The sequence below is a fragment of the Vulpes vulpes genome, chromosome 6, assembly GCF_048418805.1.
Source record: "Vulpes vulpes isolate BD-2025 chromosome 6, VulVul3, whole genome shotgun sequence".
NCBI classification, from domain to species: domain Eukaryota; kingdom Metazoa; phylum Chordata; class Mammalia; order Carnivora; family Canidae; genus Vulpes; species Vulpes vulpes.
This window is the reverse complement of record NC_132785.1, coordinates 101,191,154-101,210,836: the sequence shown is the minus strand read 5'-3', so window position 1 is coordinate 101,210,836 and position 19,683 is coordinate 101,191,154. Positions and strand designations below refer to the sequence as shown.

At 35.5% G+C, this 19,683-nt stretch overlaps 1 protein-coding gene and 1 pseudogene across 36 annotated transcripts in view; one reads left to right on the top strand and one right to left on the bottom strand.

The window, feature by feature from the left end:
• The window catches only part of GPHN (gephyrin), a 620,367-nt gene that overhangs the window by 488,257 nt on the left and 112,427 nt on the right, over positions 1–19,683 (bottom strand). The gene's annotated exons all lie outside the window — the stretch shown is intronic.
• LOC140599379 (small ribosomal subunit protein eS24 pseudogene) lies at positions 15,479–17,148 on the top strand (annotated as a pseudogene).

Here is a 19,683-nt window from a genome sequence, read left to right as displayed (position 1 = left end):
GCCTGCTTCTCCCTCTGCCTGTGTCTCTGCCTCTCTCTCTCTCTCTCTGACTATCATAAACAAATTAAAAAAAAAATTAAAAAATAAATAAATAAATAAATAAAAAAAAGAATTCACCTCTATCTCTTCTTAAAGACAAATCTCACAGATATCAAGCAATAGAGTAAAATGATCAATCACAAGAAGATCCTCTGGGAAAATGTCCCAGTTATACACTATATTCTAAAAACTTAAGAGTCATATTTGCTGTAATCAACTTAATAGTGTAGCAAGGTACAATGTTCTCTAAATCATAATGTGCATCAGAAACATGTAGGGAGTTTTATTTTTTTTTTAAATACTAGAACTTCCACAAAGTTTCTCTGAATATCATGCATGTCATTACTGCATATTTTCAAGAATATTATAATTCTGTTTTTCAAAATTTTGTGAATATGTGGCTTTTCTTAAATATCTCTCCCCCAAAAAGGACAATGATCATCAGTATGGATTCCTTTAAGATAAAAGTCACTGAAACATGCAAATCCCAAATCATCTTCGAAGGAGCTCTGTTTCTCCAGTTCATTTTGTACTGAATAATGTAAACTTCAACCCACTCCAAAAGAGTCTCTGAAGGTCCAGAGTTAAAAACCCTCCTCTCTTCATTATTTGGTCATTTCCAACTATTTGCAATCATGAATTCCTCTCTAAGACCCAATAACATTTGGGTTATCTCCTTCCAAGAACAACTGATTGATATACAGAACATTAAATCATGATTCTTAACCTTCTTTTTTTTTAATTTTTATTTATTTATGATAGTCACACAGAGAGAGAGAGAGAGGCAGAGACATAGGCAGAGGGAGAAGCAGGATCCATGCACCGGGAGCCCCACGTGGGATTCGATCCCCAGCCTCCAGGATCGCGAGCTGGGCCAAAGGCAGGCGCTAAACCGCTGCGCCACCCAGGGATGCCGATTCTTAACCTTCTGGTATCACATTATCAACAGTTCCAATGTAACAGAACTGAGAAAATACAAGTAACAGCAAATTCATTCAGATTTACAAGTTGACTACCATTCGAAATTATCTTAAATCAAGCTACCAATCTCTTAAAGGTATTTAGATAGTTTTTTTTTAATTCATTTATTGATTGCGTGGGTGGCTCAGCAGGTTAAACATCTGTCTTCAACCCAGGTCATGATCTCAGCGTCCTGAGATCAAGCCTGAAATTGGACTCCCTGCTCAGTGGGGGGAGTGTGCTTCTCCTTCTGCCCCTCCCCCTGCTCAGCATTCTCGCTCGCACTCTCAAATACGTAAAAAAAAATCTTCACGTATTCTTCATTTAATATACAAATAAATATTTCATAAAATATTTTGACTCCACTATACATCCACCAATATTTGGTTTCTTGTAAAAATTTAAAGATCCTTTATAGAACGGAAGAAGCACATCTGTCAGAACCAGGTATACATTTACTGCACAGTTTATAATCTTTCAAAAAATACTTAAATTTTATTTTAATTATACTGTGAAGCTTTGGAGGGTTAACATGATTTGATTCACATTTATTCATTTTCTTAATTCTTAAATTTTTATTTAAAATGTGAATATGTGTTTTTATTACAAAGTATGTATTTACATTGCTGTGCTACGAATCACAGAAAACTTTTCATTTTTGCAAAACTGAATCTCTATGTCCATTAAGCAACAATTCCTCATTTTTCTCTGCCCTTATCCTTGGGCATCCACCATTTTCTACCTTTCTATGAGATTTTGACTACTCTACAAATCTCATATAAGTGGATTAATACTGGACTTTTTGACTCGCTTGTTTATTTAGCATAATAATGTCCTAAAGGTTCATCTATGCTATAATATGTGTCAGAATTTCCTTCCTTTTCAAACAGAGTAAAAAGCCCATTGTATGTATATAACATATTTTGTTTATACATCATCTGCTGGTGAACATCTGGGCTGATTCCACCTATAGGCCAATGGAAATAATGCTGCACTTTTTAAAAAAAGATTTGTGGGATGCCTGGGTGGATTACTGATTGACCGTCTGCCTTTGGCTCAGGATATGATCCTAGAGTCTTGGGATCGAGTCACAGACCAGACTCCCTGCACAGAGCCTGATTCTCCCTCTGCCTATGTCTCTGCCTCTCTCTCTCTCTCTCTCTCTGTATCTCTCATGAATAAATAAATAATTTTTTAAAAAGATTTGTTTTATTTAAAACAGAAAATGGGAAAGAGAGCATGCATGCAGGGGGAGGGGCAGAGGAAGAGAGAATCTCAAACATGGTCAACAAAGCCTAATGTAGGCTAGGTTTCAAGACCCTGAAAACAGAATCTGAGCTGAAATCAAGAGGAACATACATAACTGAATGAGCGAACCACATGCAGTAGAATAACACTGCTTTGAACACAGATGTGTAAATATTTCTTCAAGGCCCTACTTTCAATTTTTTTGGATATGTATTCAGAAGTCGAATTGCTGGTCATACGGTAAATCTATTTCTAATATTTTGAGGAATTGATGTATCATATTCCACAGAGGCTACACCATTTAGCATTACCATTTAGCACTGCATTAGGATTCCAATTTCTCCACCTCTTCACCAACACCTGTCATTATCTGGGGTTTGGGGTTTTTGTAAAACAACTATCGCAGTGAGTGGGAGGGATTATGTCACCATGATTTGATTCCCATTTTACAAATGGGAATATTAAGAATCTTTTCAAATGTTTGTTGGCCAATTGTATTTCTTTTTTGAAGAAATGTCTATTCAAGTTCTTTACTTATTTTATCATCGACTTACTAGATCTTTCGTGCTGGAGTTTTAGTCATTCATAACTAAATAATAACTCATTCATAATTTGATTTTAATTATATGTAAGCATTGGATTTTTTTCCTGAACCACATGAAAAGTAACCTGGAGCAATAGAAACAAACTGCATCTTAAGGCAGGTGGTCTCTTTTCAAATCACAGTTATAGGCAAATTTCTAGATTGATTTTGTACAAGCATCCTAACTACTTAGGCATGAGGGTCATCATCTATACAATGGGGACAATTATATATAACCTATCAGAATTCATAGGCTTGCCCTGAATATCAAACAAAATATGTTAATTATAAAAACATAAAGTTGTATAAATAAGTGCTGCCCACAAATCAGTTTAAAAAGCTTCAAAAATTGTTAAATGAAGATATATCATCCTGGGACTTCCAGGGAAGATGAAAGAATAGAGGGACCCTAACTCACCTTGTCACACAGATAAAACTAGGTAATATTTATACCATGGCAAAATATCAGAAAAGGACCCAAAGACTACTAAATAAACTCCACAACTAAATATAAAGAAGAGATCACACTGACAGCAATAACTTGCAGGGAAGCTAAACCCCACACATCTGTCAACAGATGGAGGGAATCATGGATATGAAGAAAAAAACAGAAAGCACACTAAACAGCCTAGAAAGGTAAATGAAATCTCACCATCCTTTGCTTGAAACGCAGAGGGTCCAAATTTCATGAGTGCTTACTACAAAGCAGGACTTAAAGCCGGGAACTTTAAAAATCAGCTGGCTCCAATCTAAGAGTGCATGAAGACCCTTAGGAAAAGAGTAGACTGTGTCAGTGAGGTTCTTAACAAATGTAAAAAAAGAACCAATCAGATGAAGAACACAATAAAGGACATTTAGAATACACAAAATGGAATAAATGGCAGGCTGGAAGAAGCAGAAGAATAAATTAATGAACTAGAAGACAGAGTAATGGAAAGTAATTAATAGGTGAGGGGGGAAAATAAGCAAAACTGAATAGACTTAGGGAACTCAGTGACTCCATCAGATGTAATATGTGTCACTTTATAGGGATCCCAGAAGAAGGAGAGAGAGAGGAGGCAGAAAACTTATTTGAAGAAATAATAGCTGAACTTTCCTAACCTGGAGAAGGAAAGAGATATCCTAATGCAGGAGGCACAGAGGTTCCCCCAACAAAATCAACCCAAGAAGGTCCACACCAAGACACATGGTAATCAAAATGGCAAAAAAGTAGTTCTAAAGAAAAAAAATTAAATCAGCAAGAGAAGACCATTACGTATAAGGGAAACTCTATAAAGCTATCAGAGGATTTTTAAGCTGACTTTTCAGGCCAGAAGAGGATGGCATGATACATTCAAACCGCTGAAAGGGAAAAATCAACCACCAAGGATACTCTATCCAGCAAGGCTGTCATTCAGAATAAAAGGAGCAATAAAGAGTTTCTCAGACAAACAAAACCTAAAGGAGTTCATGACCACCAAGACAGCCCTACAAGAAAAGTTAAAAGGGAGTCTTTGAGTGGAAAGGAAAGACCATTAGTGAGAGTAAGAAAATGAAAAAAGACAAAAGCAGTCAAAATATGTATTTCTGTAAGAGACTGGTCAAGGGATTCCTCCCCAATCCTTCTCCCCCAAAAGGATGTAAAATATGACACCCATACACCTAAAATGTTGAGGGGAGAGGAGTAAAGAAAGGGTTTGATTTTAAGCGACCATCAACTTAATGCAGACTGCTATATGCAGAAGATGTTATATACAAACCTGATGGTGACTACAAATCAAACAGCACTAGTGGATATGAAAAGAATACAGAGAAAGGAATCCAAGTATATCGTCATGAAGGAGAGAAAGAGAGGAAAAGATAGGGAAAAAAACTACAAAACCCACCAAGAAACAGGCAACAAGTGGCAAGAAATACATACTTGTCAATAATTACTTTAAAATGTAAAATGGACTGAACAACTCCAATTAAAAGACACAGGGTGATGGAATGGACAAAAAAAACCAAGATCCATCTGGATGCTGCCTACAAGGGACTCATTTCAGGCCTAAAGACACCCGCAGGTTGAAAGTGAGGGGACAGAGAAACATTTATCATGTAAATGGATGTGAAAAAAAAAGCTTGGGCAATGCCTGTGTGGCTCAGCAGTTGAGCATCTGGGCCCAGGGCGTGATCCTGGAGTCCCGGGATCGAGTCCCACATCGGGCTCCCTGCATGGAGCCTGTTTCTCTTTCTGCCTATGTCTCTGCCTCTCTTTCTGTGTCTCTCACGAATGAATAAATAAAATCTTAAAAAAAAAAAAAAAAAAAGAAAGCTGGGGTAGCAGTGCTTATATCAGACAAAACACACTAAAACAAACACTGGAACAAAAGACAAAGAAGGACCCGATATAATAATAAAGGGGACAATCCAACAAGAAGATATAACAATTGTAAACACTTCTGCACCCAAAATGGGAGCACCCAAATACATAAAACAGTTAATAACAAAACAAGGAACTAATTGATAGTAACATGATAATAGTAAGGGACTTTAACATCTCACTTACATCCATGGACAGATCATCCAAACAGAAAACCAACAAGGAAACAGTGGCTTTGAATGACACACAGGACCAGATGGATTTAACAGATAGATTCGGAAAATTCCATCCTATAACAGCAGAATACACATTCTTTTCAAGTGCACATGAAACAGTCTCCAGAACAGATCACATATTAGGCCACGAAACAAGCTTCAACAAATTTGAAATGACTGAAGACGACTGAAGTCATACCTAGCATCTTTTCTGACCACAATTCCATGAAACTAGAAACCCACCACAAGAAAAACTCTGGAAAGAGCACAAATATATGGAGGTTAAATAACATGCTACTAAGCAACGAACAGATCAACTAAAAAATCAAAGAAGAAATCAGAAAGTACACGGAAACAAACAAAAGTGAAAACACAATGGTCCAAAACCTCTGAGATGCAAGCCATTAGAAACGACAAATACCCACCATTTGCTTTGACGTGGATGGAACTGGAGGGTATTATGCTGAGTGAAATAAGTCAATCGGAGAAGGACAAACATTATATGGTCTCATTCATTTGGGGAATATAAAAAATAGTGAAAGGGAATAAAGGGGAAAGGGGAAAAAATGAGTGGAAATATCAGAAAGGGAGATAGAACATGAAAGACTCCTAACTCGGAATCTAACTAGAGGTGGTGGAAGGGGAGGTGGGTGGGGGGTGGGGGTGACTGGGTGACAGGCACTGAGGTGGGCACTTGATGGGATGAGCACTGGGTGTTATTCTATATGTTGGCAAATTGAACACCAATAAAAAATAAATTTATATTACAAAACAAAACAAAACAAAACTCTGAGATGCAGCCAAAGCTGTTCTAAGAGGGAAGTTTCTAGCAATATAGGCCTACTTCAGGAAACAAGGAAAATCTCAAATAAACAACCTAACCTTAGACTTACAGAAGCTAGAAAAAGAACAAAACCCCAAACCAGTTAGAAGGAAGGAAATAATAAAAATTAATGCAGTAACAGATGGTACCAAAGCTAAAACAGAAAAGAACAGATCATGAAACGGGGAGCTGGTTCTTTGAAAAGATCAACAAAATTGATAAACCTATGGCCAGACTCATCAAGAAAAAAAAGAGAGAGAGAGAGAAAGATGGGGGCGGGGGGTGGTGGGGCGGGGAAGGACTCAAACACACAAAATTACAAATGAAAGAGGAGCAATAAAAACTGACGCTACGGATATACAAAAGACTGTAAGAGAATATTATGAAAAATTATGTATTAACTAATTGGACAACCTAGAAGAAATGGATAAATTCCTAGAAATGTATAGCCTACCAAAACTGGAGTAGGAAGAAACAGGAAATTTGAACAGGCCGATTACCAGTAACGACTTGAATCAGTAGCCAAAAAGCTCCCAACAGCCCAAAGTCCAGGACCAGATGGCTTCACAAATTCTACAAAAACACTTAAAGAGGAGTTAATACCTATTCTTTTCAACCCTCTCCAGAAAAACAGAAGAGGAAGGAAAACTTCCAAGTTCATTCTATGAGGGCAGCATTACTGATACCAAAACCAGAGAAAGACATCACAAACCAAAAGAGAACTACATGTTAATATCTCTGATGAACATAGGTGCAGAAATCCTCAACAAAATATTGGCAAACTGAATCCAGCAATCCGTCAGAGAGAGAGAGAGAGAGAGAAGAGAAGAAAAAGAAAAGAAAAGAAAGAAAGAAAAGAAAAGAAAAGAAAGAAAGAAAAGAAAAGAAAAGAAAAGAAAAGAAAAGAAAAGAAAAGAAAAGAAAAGAAAAGAAAAGAAAAATCATTCACCACAATCAAGTGGGATTTATTCCTGGGATGCAAGAAAGGTGGTTCAATATTCACAAATCAATTGATGTGCTACATCACTTCAGTAAGAGAAAGGATAAAGATCATATGATCATTTCAATAGATGTAGAGAAAGCATTTGACAAAGTACAATACCCAAGCATGATAAAAACCCTCAAAAAAGTAGGTTTAGAGGGAACATACTTCAACAAAATAAAGGCCTAATATGAAAACCCCACAGCTTACATCATACTCAATGGTGAAGAAACTGAGGCCTTTTTCCCTAAGGTGAGGAACAAGACAAGGATGTCTGTTCTCACCACTTTTATTCAACTTGGCATGGAAGTTCTAGCCACAGCTGTCAGGCAACACCAAAAAATAAAAGGCATCCAAATTGGTAAGGAAGGAGGAATACTTTTCATTATTTGCAGATTACATGATACTGCATATAGAAAACCCTAAGGACTTCACCAAAAATCTACTAAACTGATAAATACATTCAGTAAAGTCCCAGTATACAAAATCAACATAAAGAAATCTGTTGCATTTCTATACAATGAAGCCAGAGAAAGAGAAATTAAGCCATCAAGCTCACTTACAGTTGCACCAAAGATAATAAGATACCTAAGAATAAACCCGAACCAAGATGCGAAAGACTTGTACTCTGAAAAGTGTAATAAACCATAATAATCTTGTAAACAAAATAAAATTGGAGCTATCAAGGTTCTAGACTTCAAGTTATACTGTGAAGCTGTAGTAATCAAAATAGTATGGTACCGGCACAAAATTAGACACACAGTTGAATGGAACAGAACTGAACGCCTATAAATATAGGTACAGTTATATGCCCAATTAATCTTTGATAAAGGTAGTGAGAATACACAGTGGGAAAAAGACAGTCTTTTCAGCAAATGGTTTGGGATGAATGAACCACTTTTCTGCCATACACCTTGAGACCATGACCTGAACAATTAATTTGACATCTGCCTTTATAGAGAGCTCTCACAATGAATTAAGAAAACTCAGTGTTACTAAAAAGCAAATATGAAAATTAGGCTGGCTACTTAATATCTGTAGTTCTTAATGTTCATATCTTTAAATGAGTATGTTAAAGTAATAAGTGATCTCATGATTCTTTCACCTCTAAGAATGCAACTATCCTAATAAATTGCCTGATTTAATGACATTTTTCAGTTCACTTAAACATGTCATAAAGTGTCTTCCCACTCTGTACTGGTTATAGGACTCAGTGCTCTAGAGAATTAAATAGAAGATTCATTTCCCATTGATAGAATCTTAAGCTATTGTGGAGATTATCTGAAGAGAGGTATCTGTTAAGAAACAACACAGTGGGGTACCTGACTGGCTCAGTTGGTGGAGTGTGGGACTTTTGATACCGGGATTTTGAGTCTGAGCTCCATGTTGGGTGTAGAGATTACATACATACATAGTATAAATCAAAAGAATAAAACCAACATGGTGTGGTGTGGTGTTTTTCAAAGTGTGTCACAGGGCAGTCCAGGTGGCTCAGCGGTTTGGCTCCACCTTTGGCCCCGGGCATGATCCTAGAGTCCCGGGATTGAGTCCCACATCGGGCTCCCTACGTGGAGCCTACTTCTCCCTCTGCCTGTGTCTCTGCCTCTCACTCTCTCTGTGTCTCTCATGAATAAATAAATTAAATATTTAAGAAAAAAAATCAAAGTGTGTCACATTCAGATACTTGGTATGGTGTTAAGGATATTATAGACAAAGCATTAAGTAACATCAAATTTCTTGTAAAAAGTTTTTCTTTTTTTAATTCTCTACCAATCCTTTTCTGTGTATCTATAAACATAAGCCATTAACATCTTGAACACTTAGTATTCTTGCGTTTCAACAAAGAAAGGCTCAGGCTGAGAACATTCTGTGGGCAACATTCTCTAGTAGAATTTAATGAAATATGTATGTGCTGTTATTCTTTTTTTTAAAAGATTTTATTTATTTATTCATGAGAGAGATGGAGAAGCAGGCTGCATGCAAGGAGCCCGACGTGGGACTCGATCCCGGGTCTCCAGGATCACGCCCTGAGCTGAAGGCAGCGCTAAACCGCTGATCCACCCAGGATTCTTTCTTTATGGCTAGTCATACTTTTTACCACTGTGCAATAACACAAAGGTTTATTTGGAAGTTTTTAAAAAGTGAGTTTAAAAATGCTAACACTGGAAAGATGATACACTGTTCTAAGTATTGCCAAAATTAGTGATGTCATCCTTTTCTTGCCTGGATTGTTTTAATTTATATTTAATCACAACACAAGAGAAATTCTAGGAGAGATGGATCAAAGATACTATTCAGTCTCTGAATAGCAATGTCCTAACAACATGTATATGCTATACTTTCAGTCCTCAATCTGAAAATGGGACTGTTCACTTGTCCAAAATATGCTGGTTTCTAGGCATATTATTCTTTCTACAATTAGGGCAAAAAAGTACAGAAGTGTCCCTTTACTGGGACAGACACTGTGCATCCAATGATGAAATTTCATCAGTCACACTTCTGTATACAGTGAAATCTCACAAAACCTGTGGAGACAGGCACAATCCCAGTAGTTTTTTCTCTGCTTTATTCAGTAATCGTATGGACAAGTCTGTCAAATATCTTAGAATGAGATTGGTCAAAAAACACAGAGCAGAATTTAATACCTGAAGGAAGATTTGCATGTATTATTCATTTCTCCTTGGTGTAGATGTATAGATACTGTTTAGAATCTGATTGGCAAATCTTACCATAATTTAATAATACTCTGGGTTACTTTATGGTGCGGGTGGGTGGCTCAGATGGTTCAGTGTCTGACTCTTGATTTCAGGTTGCGTCATTAACCTTGGGATCAAGCCCTGTGTGGTGTTCTGCACTTAATGGGGAGTCTGTTTGAGTCTTTTTCTCCCTCTCCTTGTGCTCCTACCCCAGGTTATGTGCATGTGTTTGCTCTCTCTCACTCTCCCTATAAAATAAATAAATATTTTTAAAAGGGGAATATACTAGTCTTAATTACATGGATTCTGTTGACAACACTAAGGGATTGACATGAGGTTATTTCAGCTCTTCCTGTTACTTCCACCAATAATTTCCACTCCCACCAATCCCCCAAATAAAGTTGGGTTATATACAGTATGCTTACCATGGAAATTTAAGATAAATCTTTTAGACTTTCAGGCATATTGCTATCCTGAAACCCCTCTTATATACATATCACTGGTATCATTATATACATTTTCAAGATAGGAAAAAAAAGGTAGCAAGAAGTTTAGTAAATTGACTAAGGTCTCTCAATAAATGACTGAGCTATGATTGATTTCTTAGGATGACTGAGTTTAGTTCTCCTTCTATTAGACCATATTGTTTCTTTCTTGAGAAAAAGAAATTCACATTTATTACAAAATATGTAAAATCTGAACATTTCCTATATAAAAGAATTATGCTTCCCTGAACAATTCCTATACAAAATAATTATGCCTCCCTGAAAAACCTTTAGAAGAGTTTCATAGAAGCAATACACCTTGACATAATAAAGGCTATAGATGGCAAACCCACAGCTAACATCATACTCAACCATGAAAGATGGAAAGCAATTCCTCTATGATCAGGAACAAGACCTGGGTGCCTCTCACCACCTCTTATTCAGAGAAGTACTGTGTTCTACCTAAAACATTTTGACAAAAAACATATCCAAATCAGAAATAAGGAAGTAGTTATTTGCAAGTAACATGATCTTATATATAGAAAATCCTAAAGACTTAACCAAAAAGTTGTTGAAAATAATCAATGAATTCAGTAAAGTTTCGGGATATAAAATCAACATAAAGAAATCAGTGGCATTTCTACACACAAACAACAAGATATCTGAAAAAGAAATAAAGACTATCTCATTCATGAGAGCATCAAAACCAATAAAATACTTAGGTGCGAATTTAACCAAGAAAGTGAAAGATTCATACAATGAAAACTACAAGACTTTGATGAAAGAAATTGAAGAAACAAATGGAAAGATATCCTATGTTCACAGACTGGAATAATATATGTATTTAAAATGTCCACACTACACAAAGACCCCTGTAGATTCAAAGTATTCCCTACCAAAATTCCAATAGCATTTTTCACAGAAATAGAAAAAAAAAATCCTAAAATTTGTATTGAACCACAAAAGACCCTAGATGGCTAAGCAAAAGGCATTACATTTTCTGATTTGAAACTCTACTACAAAGATATAGCAATTAAAACAGTGTGGTACTGACATTAAATAGATATATAAACTAATGGGACAAAAATAGAGAACCCAGAACTAACCACTCATATATATATAGTCTACTAATATTTCACAAGGTAGCTAAGAACACTCAATGAAAAAAAGGATAATTTCTTCAACAAATGATGTTGGGAAAACTGATAACCACATACAGAGAAATGAAATTGGACCCCTGTCTTAGACCACTCTTAAAAAAAAAATTAATGAATTAAAGACTTAAACATAAGACCTGACTCTATAAAACTTATGGAAAAAAAGTATAGAGAGGAAGCTCTTTGGCATTGATTTTGGCAATGACTTTTTGGAGAAGATACCAAAAATACAAGCTTTAACAAAACCAGAAATAAACAAGAGACACTACATCATACTCAAAGGCTTCTGCAGAGCAAAACAATCAACAAAATGAGATCAAACTACAGAATGGGATAAAGTATTTGCAAACCATTTATCAGATAAGCAGTTAATATCCAAAATTATTAAGAACCCAGAATTTAATAACAAAAATAGAATCTGATTTGAAAAATGAGCCTGGGTGGCTCAGCGGTTCAGTGTCTGCCTTCAGCTTGAGGGCATGATTCCAGGATCCAGGATCGAGTGCCACACTGGGCTCCTTGTGGGGAGCCCACTTCTCCCTCTGCCTATGTGTCTGCATCTATCTCTGTGTTTCTCATGAATAAATAAAATCGTTTTTAAAAAATGGGCAGAAAAACTGAAGAGACATTTCTCCAAAGAAGATATCCAAATGACTGACAAGTATATGAAAAGGTGGTCACTAATCATCAAGGAAAAGCAAATCAAACCAGTGAGAGAGAACACCTCATACCTGATAGAATGGCAGTCATTAGGAATATAAGAGATGACTGTTGGCCAGGATGTGAAGAAAAGGGCACTGCTGGTGAGGAAGGTAACTGGTTCAGCCACTTTGAATAACAGTATGGAGCTTGCTCCAAAAATTAAAAATAGAACTGCTATATGATCCCATACTCTCACTTCTGAGTATATATCCAAAATATATATACATATATATGAAAATAGGATGTTGAAGAGACATCTGTACTCCTATGTTTACTGCAGTATTATTAATGATAGCTAAGATATGGAAACAACCTAAGTGTTCATCAGCAGATAAAGAGATAAAAAAGATGTCTCTCTCTTACTGTGTGCGTGTGTGTGTGTGTGTGTGTCTCTCTCACACACACATACAACATACACACACATATACACACACATGCTGGAATATTATTCAACCATGAGAAAAAAGGAAATGCTGACATTTGTGATAACATGGATGGACTTAAGAGGGCATTATGCCAAGTGTAATAAGCCAGATAAAGACAAATATGGCATGGCATAACTTATATATGGAAACTAAGAAAGCTGAACTCATAAAAACAGAAAGCAGAATGATGATTAGGAGAGGCTGAGGAATAGGATAATTGGGGAGATGTTGTTTAAGGGTAAAAACTTCCAATAAGGGTAAAAACTTCCAATGAGAGAGAAACAGGTGCTGCAATTTAATGCACAGCATAGTGATTATAGTCAACAGTACCGTATCACAAATTTCAAAGTTGCTAAGAAACTAAATAATTATTCTCATCATAAAAAAAGAAAAGAACTATGTGATGGGATGGAGGTGTTAGACAACACTAAGGTGGAAACCATATTGTAATATTTGGATGCATCAAAACAACACATTGAATACCTTAACCTTTCACAATGTTATGTTAATTATATCTCAATAAAAATTTTAAAAATATCTTTAATGAAATGCGTAAATATCTGGCCATTTAAACAAAACTGGTTGTTTGTTCATATTTGAATTGTAGGAGTTCTCTGTATATCCTAGGATATAAATTCTTTAACACAGTTTGCAAATATTTTCTCATAGTCTCTGGCATGCTAATTCATTTTCATAATGGTATCTTTTGATAAACTGAAGTTTTTAATTTTGATGAAATCTAACTAATCAATTATTTTTGCTTATTGCTTTTTATGACCTGTCCAAGAAACATTTCTCCATCAGTAAGATACAAATAAAAGCTTTCTTGTAAAAGCTTTATAGTTTTTAGGCCTATTTGTCTCAAATTACTTTCTGTGTTTGACGTGAGGTAGAAGAAATCCCTATGCTTTTGTCGAATGGAACATAACATACTTTTCCAATGAATGGAAATCACTGTGTATTATATTTTACCCAAATACATACCAGGTTTTATTTTCCTAAATGTGAAAACAGGGGTACTGGAGATGTTATTTGTTCAGTGTACTTCTAGACTTAAAAAGATTTGAGAGTGTAAGTAATCACAAATAACATGACCGTGTCTTTATAGCAGTCTTTTAGGTGACAAATCAGAAAATCTGAACCACCCTGGAAACAGAAATCTGTATGTGTAAGTAATATTGTCGGAGAAAGGCACTGATTATGGTAAATGACCTAATGCACTTCTGGTATAAAAATATCAGTTGAAGAGCTCCATTCTAATCTGGTGTCCAATCCAGATGGAATGCCTGCATATTAAAGTGACCAATTATAATGTAAGTGTTGAGATGTACTTTCTCATATATTTTAATCTTCATCACAAAGAAAGCAAACACGAACTTTGAAAAACTGAAAGTTTTATCTGCTACTGTAATACTGACTAGGTGATTCAGTTTGTTACCTTTGTTGGTGAGTTTCATAGCCAGCAGCAGTATCATTACAGAATTACAAAAAAGAAGATGCTCTATTATTGAAAAATTTGTGTAAAGTGTGGATGTTTCTTAATCTGACTCTGATGTGTACTTTATATTTCTTATACCAAACACAAAAATATTAATTTTATCAATCTTAGAACATCCTATTACTCACTTAAGAGAGACAGGAAAGTAAAGTAAATATAAACGAATGAAAATAGCAATAAAACTACTTGTTTTAGTAGAGTATCTTATTTTTCCAGTGTTTGAGTCATAGAAGACATCAAATTTTTGTATATGTAAAACTTGTTATATGAGTAAAAATACAAATAAATAATACAATACAGAATACAATAAAGAATTCTTAGGCATATAGTAGTAACCATAACTCTCATACTAGCAAAATAGCCATTTTACAAATGTCCTTTTCTGGAACACAAATAATTTCTGTGATTTTTTTTTTCTGCCAGTTGAACAATCATGTCAGTTCTTTTTTTTGTTGATATGATACATGACATTGACTTTTGAATAATGAACAGCCTTGGATACCAAGAATACATGTCATTTGGTCTTGGTGTATACTTTCTTTTTCTACATTGTTATTTAATTTGTTAATATTTACTGAAGACTTTTTGCATCTGTACTCATGAGAGATGTTGGTGTGTATTTTCTTTGTATTGTCTTTGTGTGGTGTTGGTTCTGGGTAGTACTGGCTTCATAAAATGAGTTAGGAACACTACCTGTTGTCTTCTCTTCTATGTCCTAGGAGAGACTTTAAAATTTTTCTTTGAATATTTGGTAGAATTCTCCAATAAAAACCTCTGGACTTAAGAGATTTGGAGGGGGGAGGTCTGCACTTTAAAAATTATGAATTTAGTTTCTTTAATAGTATAGGACTATTCAGATATTCAGAATTACCTTGAGTTTGATAGTTTTTTTTTTTAATTTTTATTTATTTATGATAGTCACACAGAGAGAGAGAGAGAGGCAGAGACACAGGCAGAGGGAGAAGCAGGTTCCATGCACCGGGAGCCCGACATGGGATTCCCTCCCGGGTCTCCAGGATCGCGCCCTGGGCCAAAGACAGGCGCCAAACCGCTGCGCCACCCAGGGATCCCAATAGTTTTTGATTTTAGAGGAATTGATCCATTTATTCTAATTCATTAAATTTATGAAGGTAAAGTTCTTTGTAGTATTCCTTTATTACCTTTTTACTGCCTACATGATCTACCAAGTAATTTCCTCTGTCATTTCTGATTTTATTAACTTGCATTTTCTCCGTTTCATTGTTACTTTTACTACAGGTTTGTTAATTTTATTAACCTTTCCAAAGAACCAGCTCATTGTTTCACTGATTTTTCTCTATTGTTTTCCAAGGTTTAATTTTATTAGTTTTTTATTTATAGTTTTCTTCCTTTTGTTTACTTTGGGTACATTTTGCTTTTTTTAGTTTTTAGTAGTAGGAACTTGGATTATTGAATTTGAGGCCTATCATTTTTCTGATATAAGCATTTTGTGTTAATCAGGTTTTTTTTGGCTCTGCTATAACTCCATCCATAACTTCATATATTGTATTTTCATTTTCACTTAGTTCTGTGTTTTGTTTTGTTTTTTAGTTCCTTTGAGGCTTCTTTGACCCTTGGGCTGTTTAGCAATACATTATTTAATTTCCAAGAGTTGGAGACTTTTTTTTGTTCTTACATTACTGATTTCTAGTTTGACTCAATAATAGTCAGAGAACATACTCTGTATTGTTTCAGTTCTTTTAACTTGTGGGGTTTGGTTTATAGTCCAGAATATGGTCTAACTTGATTGTTTCTAGGGAACCTGAAAAAATGTTTATTCCGCTGTTTTCAATGGAGTCTATAAATGTCATTTATATCCTACTGCTTGGTCATATAGTTGAGTTCCTTTGTATCTCTGCTCATTTTTCTGTTTAATAGTTCTAGCATATGATGCAAGTGGGATGCTGAAGGGACTGACTATAAATTTTGGCTGTGTCCATCTCTCTTTTCAGTTCTTAGTTTTTATGTATTTTGAAGCTCTAGTCTTTGGTTCAGTACACATTTAGGATTCCTGTGTCTTCTTGGTGGGTTGACCCTGTAATCATTCTGTGAGATCCCATTTTGTTCCTAATAATTCTCATTGTTCTGAAGTCTACTTTACCTAATAATGGTATATCCATCTTCGATTTTTCAATTAATGTTTTGAATGATATATCTTTTTAGATCCTTTTAACCTACTTATGTTCTTATATTTGACATGAGTTTCTTATAGACAGCATGTAGTTGGATTGTGCTTTTATCCATTTGGTTAATTTCTTTTTTTTTTTTCTATTTTTAGGGGGGTACATTAAAGTAATTCTTGATATGTAAGGGCTCAAATCTACCATTTTTGATCCCCTCAGGGTTCTATTTCTGTTTTCTTGGTTTACTTATGGATTACCTGAATATTTTTTAGAATTTTGTTTTAATTAGAATGTTCTTTACTGTATCTCTTTGTAACTTTTCTTAGTGGTCGTTATAGGTGTTAAAATGAACATACAGTCTCTTTTCCTCTCTGGCTGCTTGAAGCTCAGCCGCCATCATGAATGACACAGTAACTATCCAGACCAGGAAGCTCATGACCAACCGACCACTTCAGTGGAAACAGATGGTCATTGATGTTCTTCACCCTGGGAAGGCAATAGTACCTAAGACAGAAATTCGGGAAAAACTAGCCAAAATGTACAAGATCACACCAGATGTCATATTTGTATTTGGATTCAGAACCCATTTTGGTGGTGGCAAGACAATTGGCTTTGGCATGATTTATGATTCCTTGGATTACGCAAAGAAAAATGAACCCAAACATAGACTTTGAAGACATGGCCTGTATGAGAAAAAAAAGACATCAAGAAAAAACAGCACAAAGAACGCAAAAACAAAACAGCACAAAGAACGCAAAAACAGAATGAAGAAAGTCAGGGGAACTGCAAAGGCCAATGTTGGTGCTGGCAAAAAGAAGTGAGCTGAATACTGGACAACAGGAGTAAAGATTCTGCAGTGGCTTTATCTGTAGTGATTCTGTAGATTTTTCATGAGAAGCTTAATAAACTAAAAACATTAATGTGAAAAAAATAAATAAAATGATCAGAGTCTACTAGTTGGTGTCACCAGAGTCTACTGGTTGGTGTCACCATTTATCACTTCAAGCAAAGTATAGAAAACTCCCTTTCATTTAGGCCATCTTGTTTTTATATTTATATTTAAAATAAAATTGTTACAAGTATTTACTCGTACTGAGCACATCAGATGATATTATAATTTTTGCTTCCATCATCAAATATGATTTTAAAAAATCATGAGGATAGTCTATCATATTTACTCTTTTTTATGGTCTATTCTATTGGCCTTTTTTCTTTCTAAATGTCTGAGACTTCTTTTATTATTTTCTACTTAGAGAACATACGTCAGCTGCTCTTTAAAGGTATGTGTACTAACGGGAAGTTGGGGAGGATGCATGAGGTAGGTGATGGGGATTAAGGAGTGCACTTGTGAAGAGCACTGGGTGATGTATGGAATTGTTGAATCACTGTATTTTACACCTGAAACTAATATAATACTGTATATTAACTATACTGGAATTAAACTAAAATGAAACTTAAAATTTTAAAGAAAGGTATGTGTACTACTTTTAAATGTCTGAAATTTTTTTATTTCCTATTCATTTCCGAAGGATATTTGCCAAATACAGAATTTGTGGTTAATGGTTCTTTTCTTTCAGCATTTGGAAAATGTTATGTGGTCTCCTTCTGATTTCCATGATGTCAAGTGAGAAATTCACAGTCTCTGGTAGTACTTTCCTATAAGTAGTACATTGTTTCTCTCTGATTTAAGATATTTGGCCTTGACTTTTATTTTTTAAAGTTTAATTATGATATGATTTGGCATGGCATTTTGGGGGGTCTGCTCTATAGGTTCATCTCTTTTATTAAATAGATATAATTGTTACCCATTTGTCACCCTTTTTTTCTGTAAATTATTTTCAGCCCTATTCTCTTTCTCTTTTTCCAGTTCTCCAGTAATAGAAGTTTAGATCTTTTGATATTGTTCTATAGGCTCCTAAGTCCATTTTTGCAAGTGTCTGTGTGTGTGTGTTTTAAAATCTGTTGCTGTTGTTCAGAGAGCTTATTTTCTAAAGTTCACTTTCTACTCTCATGTTCATTTGTTATCCAGCCTATCCAATGAGTTTTAAACTTTTGTGTTTGTATATTTGAATTCTATAATTTCCATTTGGAAATTCCCGCATCTTGTATTTGGTGAGATTTTTAAAGTGTATTTGTAATTGTTTATTGAAGCATTTTTATGATGGCTACTTTATTTTTTATTTTTTTAGTTTTTTAAATGTTTATTTATTTGAGAGAGAGAGAGAGCAAGCATGGGAAGGGGTGGAAGGAAAGCAAGAGGGAAACTTTAGCAGACTTCTTGCTGGGCTCAGAGTCCAATCTGGGGCTTGATCTTATGATCCTGAGACCATGCATGACCTGAGCTAAAACCAAGAGTTGGATATTTAACCAAATGTGACACCCAGGGGCCCTATAATGGCAACTTTAAAATCCTTGTCAGATAATTGTAACATCTGATCCCTCTGTTTGTGACTTTGTTTTTTCATTAGTTTTGATTTCCCTTCATCCTAGTATAAGCAGTGTCTTTTTAGTTGTAATCTGCAAATGGTATATTGTTATTCATTTTATTTAAAGCTTACATCTTAGCAAGCAATCATATTGTGTCAGTTCAGTGTGTAAGTCTTGGCCCACTTATGGAGGCTGGCTGCAGTTCCAATGATAATTTAGTGCTCAGAATTTTTGTAGTGCTATTACGATCTTGTTTCACCTTATGCTGCTGGGAATCCTGTTTGGTCCTTAATGGTGACATCCTTGGGTGTGGAAAGAATGTCCCTGGTCTGATTCTGCTAAGTAAGGGATAGGAGATTTCATTCCTGTGGGAACAGAAGGCTTTTCCCTTGGTCCCCTCCCACCCTAGTTGGTGCTATTAGTATAGAATGGAAGGAGTTCCTCAATTACCTGAGCTGCCATTTTTGCCCTTGAGTGTGGACTCAGGTCAAGTCTGGGTGCCTTTTCATTAGTTGAGTTGGGCTCAACTGAGTCATTCAACCCTCTAAGGGTTGAATTGGGCAATGCAGAGCTGTTGAGTTGTTATTCAAATTATGGGGTCCCTCATCAATTGCCTTCCTTTTTTTCATCTTTTATTAGAGTTTTCCTTTGACAATCTGGTGTATTATTTCCAGATTTTTTTAGTTGTTCTTTGTATAGAGGAGCATGGAGAGATGAATCTAGGTCATTGTTCCCCAAACTGGAAATTCTGTTTTTTTTTTTTTTTTAAGATTTTATTTACTTATTCATGACAGACACAGAGAAAGAGGCAGAGGCAGAAGGAGAAGCAGGCCCTCTAAGGGACTTGATCAGCAGCCTGATGTGGGATCCTGGGACTCTGGGACCATGCCCTGCGTCCAAGGCAGATGCTCAACCACTGAGCTGCTCAGGCATCCAGGTTGTTGTTTGTTTGTTTGTTTGT